Source organism: Corvus brachyrhynchos, unplaced genomic scaffold (assembly GCF_000691975.1).
Source record: "Corvus brachyrhynchos isolate BGI_N302 unplaced genomic scaffold, ASM69197v1 scaffold229, whole genome shotgun sequence".
Lineage (NCBI taxonomy): Eukaryota > Metazoa > Chordata > Aves > Passeriformes > Corvidae > Corvus > Corvus brachyrhynchos.
Genome location: NW_008240042.1, coordinates 2,970,885 through 2,975,948, shown reverse-complemented (window position 1 = coordinate 2,975,948; position 5,064 = coordinate 2,970,885).

Sequence of the window (5,064 nt, the reverse complement as noted above, 5' to 3'; positions counted from 1 at the left end):
CTCTAGAAAGAGCACCTTTTGTTCAGAAGGACTGGTTTGTTTTAATCTGGCTGCTGAGTTGTCTGCAGTTTCTTCCTGCAGCAAAAAATGAAAATATTGGTTTGATGTTTAAAAAAGTTGCTGCACTGTGGTATTTAGTGTAATTAGGTTAATTTACGTTTTGAGTTAAAGAGATCCTGAATAGTTAAGGGGGTATATTATATGAGCACAGACAAACCAAGATGTGCAGACAGGGGATGAGGAAGGATAATTACTTAAAGAAGGTGTTCCTATTCTGACATTACTTGTGCAGGGGAGAGGGTAGATCATTGGCAGCAGGTGCCCTGAGCACTTGGTATGGCTGGCTGCTGTTCACCTTTTCAGGATGTGGGTTTGAATTACAGTGTTCTGTTTGATCATCATCAGGAAAAAAGAACATTTTGAACTGAAGTAGCTTGAGGTTAACTTCCATGCCTTATAAATTAAGAAAAAAACAGTTGCTTGTCTTCGTGGCCAGCCTATGAGACATGAAGGATGCATTACCCATTTCCAAGTTAAGCTGCATTAGTCTGTTTTCTGACACCTCTCATATCCAAATAACCTCCTGGCTCTGTCAGGGCACAGCCATGTTGAGCTTGCTGATGAGAAAGGGTTGGTTTCAGGACCTTCCTACAGGTCTTTGATTAGAGTCTCAAACTCCTGCCTCTCCATTCCTGGAGAGTTTTTTTGCCAATCTCAGGTCCTCCCTGTAATGAGCCGAAGACTGGATTGGCTTTGTCACATTCTTGATGTTCCATTAGCAAGAGAAACTGTGCTAATTGCCAAGAACCCCACAAGATACATTGGGCTGTGCCCAATCGATGGGTGGTGTGAGGACAGGCTGCTGTCTTCTCGTGCCTGTGCCCAGTGTCCCAGATTGCCTGCTGGAGTTGAAGAGGGTGAGACTTTTCCCCTGCACTTAGCAGCAGTCTCAGTCTGTGGCTGGAAGGTTTCACTCTGTTCACTCACCTTCCTGGGAGATCTTTCAAAGACCTTTGAAAGAGGTGGGACAGTATCTCTCCTTGAGGGTAGCTTCTTCCTGGCTGTTCTCTTTATAGCCAGGAAGGAAAGGGTAAACAAGGACACCATCAGCATTCGAGTTGAATGGATCCTTGGGATGGTGTAAGATATCCGATTTCACTTGGCTTGACTGACAGTATTGATTGTGTTGGGTGTTGGAAGTGCTTTTTCCTTTTTTGTTTACAGGAAAGAAGTCTTCAGAAAGTCCCTTGCAGAAAGCTTGTGATGAGATGATGTGAGGGACTTGGCAGTCTTACATTGGAAGCAAGATAATTGGTCTGAGTTTTTTATGACCCTGCAACATGTTACTACGAGCAGTCCACCCTCTGCAAGAGTAGAGCAAGAGGAGATCAGGTATGTGCACTTCTGCTGGGGTGGAAGTTCTCTGGCTTTCAGCATTTGCACAGTAAATTCAGTGTCAACAAACCTACAGACAGCAGATCTCAGAGGAGTCAGAGGTAAATAGCCTGGCTTTTTTGAGGTTACTAGAAAGAGCTGCAGAGCTAAGGGATTTCTTCCGAGTTTTTGGCCTGTCATGAATTGGCAGATGACTGGGGAGGAGGTAGTCCCTGGTCATTTGGCAGTGCCAAGAGCAAGCTTTGAACCATGCAAGCTTCTGGCAGGTTAGGAAACATTCCCACTAGACATTTCAGAGTCCTGGCCTCTTGGCTGCCAGTGACAGTTTTGGGTGATCTTTTTTATTTATATCTGGTCACTACCTCAGTTCCTCTCTTAGACTAGCCCAGGAAACAAAAAAAGTTCAATGGGAAACAGATTTTTCTGAACAGTACAAAACCATACCCCATCCGTTTTCTTCTGGCTCTCTAAATGTGGAGGATTCTTGAAATCTCTACCACCAAATAAGAGCCTGGATCCTTAACAAGCTATTGATTAGGTGGCAGAAAATACTAATGACAACACTCATGTGACTTGGGCTGCCAGTGGCCAATACAAAAGTTGAGGAACTGGCTATTAAAATGACAATCAGAAATCCTGATGGAGAGTGTCTAGTTTCTAAAGAATGCCCAGGAAAAATGCTCTGTGTACAGGATTTTGGGAACCAGATCCAAAGGCAGTCAGTCAGAACATAGCCAGTAGCCAGTTTGTCAGGAACCACAAAATCTGCTCCAGAGCAAATTCCTAGGTCTTTTAAAACTTGTCTGACAGCAAAACATTCCGCTGGAAGAAACCTCTGAGCAATCCCAGTTTATGGACTTTAATTTTTTAATTCTGCTTTCTTCTGAAGTTTAGTCAGTAGCATTTACCTGGAGAGCAGGATACTGGCTGGAAATGAGAAATGGAAGGGCTGATCTAGCAAGGTCAAAACCCCTTTACCACCTGTGGAAGTGAATTGTGAGCAGAATGAGCTTTTCATGAAAGGCCTAGAGGAAGGTAACAGCAATGTTCACAAGTACGAAGTGGTTGTAAAGCAGAGCTGCTCAGCCAAGTAAAAGCAGGTGCTTGGGAGAGCTTTAGATGGTGGTACACACATGCAGATGTGCACAAGAACCTTTTGCAGTGCACATGGCATTGTTTTCCTGTTAAAATTAACTGTGAATAAATATTTAGTATGCAGTTGTTACCTTTAATAGACTTGCCACGGAAAAGTAACAATGTGAAAATGGGGAAGAAGACTGGCCTGGCTGAATAGGGAGGTTTTGGTGAACTCAGGGAAGAAAAAGAATTTCTGACCTTTGGAAGAAGGGGCAGGCAACTCGGGAAAAGTACAAGGATGTCATTAGGTCATGAAGACAGAAAATTAGAAAGGTGAAAGCTCAGCTACATCTCAACCTGGTCACCTCTGTGAAAGATAATAAATAAGTGTCTTTACTAATTCATTAATAACAGGGGGGCCTTGGAGGTCTTGTCCAAACAATGATTCTATGATTCTGTAAAGTACATTTATCCATAAAATATGATAGCCCAACTTTTGTGAAGTGCTTAAATTCACCCTTAATATTTTCCTGGTTTGAGTTGCTGGCTCTGTCTTAGAGAAATCTGTCACTTTGAGTAGGAATGAAACTTGACTGATGCAATCTTATCACAGTATCACCATATAAATGGATCTTATTTATTTTTAATTGAAATGTCAACTTAAAAGATGCAGTGCATATTTTTAAATCACACTGACATTATATTTAGATCTTTTCATTAAGTTCTGGGTATGCAGTCCCATTAAAAATAGGGAGCTAAGTATAAAAACATGAAGTCTTAATGCTTACTTACTAAATATTCTGAGTGCAAGTGGGCATTGCTCTGGTAACACCTGTGAATAGAGCTATTCTGGTACATTTTAAAAGTGTCATTGGCATGAGTGACAGCCACCAATGTATTAATATTATTTCAGAATCCTGCTGATGGAAGGAGCTTTCCTGCAACTATTTATCTTTACTTGCAATCCCATCCCATTTAAAATGTTTTTCCTGAGTTTCAGGAAAGAAAGAGCCAGTGATTTTTATTGCTAAAACAAGCACTGCTTGTAACTGTGCTGGAATGCAATTGCACACTACGTACTCAAAGTCTAGATACCAGGGAAGTGTTAATCCCTGCAGTCGAGGAATACCAGATGGGGATAGTTCATCTTAATTTATTTTGCTGGTTCTAGCCCTGAGCAGGGCCTAGCCCGGGCTCGTGTGGCAATTTGTGGCAACTCGAGGCAGTGAGAGCAAACTGGGAGAAACCTGCTCCTGTTCACTGATGCATACTTGCACCTATGGCTCCGAAGTCCTACTCACCCATGTGTGAGCACCTTAGTCACAGCTTTGACCCTCCCAACTGGCTTCCTGTTCAATCTCTTAAAAAACAAATTCTTCGGCCTGGCATGTGAATGAACATTCCAGGCTTAAATAGCAGGGAAAGAATCAAGAAGGTATTTGTTGCTTTGTTGACCAGCCAGGAAGCAAGGCCTATTTTTGGTTTTGGTCACTTTAGGCAGTGCTGCGAACATTGGCATGAAGGTCTAGGGCTCAGCGAGAGAACATTTTTCTCTTCTTTATTTAAACAGGCACATTGCCAGAAGAGTAACAATCCAAAGTTTACACTTGCAGTGAAATGCTGTCTGAGAAGTGCTGGAAAAAGAAAGGTGTGTGATAGAAAGTAGAGGTCCTAAAAGTAAAGCAGAGCAGAACTAAATGCAAACAGAAGAGGAAGTTCTGCTACAGAAACTTGAAGCATTTTTTAATTAACTATAGCCTAAATTGGAAAAAAAAAGGGGGACGGGGAGCAGGTTGACTTTTTTTTTTTACAGTTGTGCCATATGTTGGTTTTAATCATGGTTAAGGTGGAGGAAAATGAAATGATTAAAAAAAACCCAAATGAAAACAAAGCAAAACCAAGCATGGAAAGCCCTTCCCCATTTTAAGCAGGGAAATAGGCTGCCAGAGGCTGCAAAAATAGTGCCATACTATCACTTGATGCTCTGCTCTTCTCCTGTACAGTTGTTGGGTTTTTGGGGGGGTTGCTTTCTTTTTCTTTTTTTCTTTTTAACTTAATAAAACATTTCCAATCAGTACATTCCCCTACTCCTGCTACTGCTCAGCTCCAGCTCTAACTTTCCTTTCTCTGTCATATATGTAAATCAAGCCACTGCCAGGTTGGTCAAAGACAGGTGTGGAAGCCGAACAGCTGCATTTCCAGTGTAGTGCCTGGCATCCAGCAACTGGATGGCTTTCTATGGTATGTTCCCAAGAGCTCTGCAAAGAGCCCAGCAGCCAGGTACAATCCTGGTCTTTGGTTCAGATGGAACCTGTGATCTCAGCCAAGGTCTGCCCCCACCCTTTTCCCATGGGCTCCGGCTGGACACTGAGGCATCGGCTGCCCCATGTTCAAGGTAAGCTGTCACTTCAGGCATTTTTTCATTGCTTCTCTGGGAGTTTCTAAAACTTTGGTGCAAGAGAAGATGCCTTTTTCTTTTGCAGACTCCTTGAGTGCCCTGTGCTGGGCAGATGAGGTACCATTTGCTGCAGCTCCACAGACATCATGGTGGCTGACAGACTCCAGGCAGGAGTGATTGCCCTGGTGTTTTAT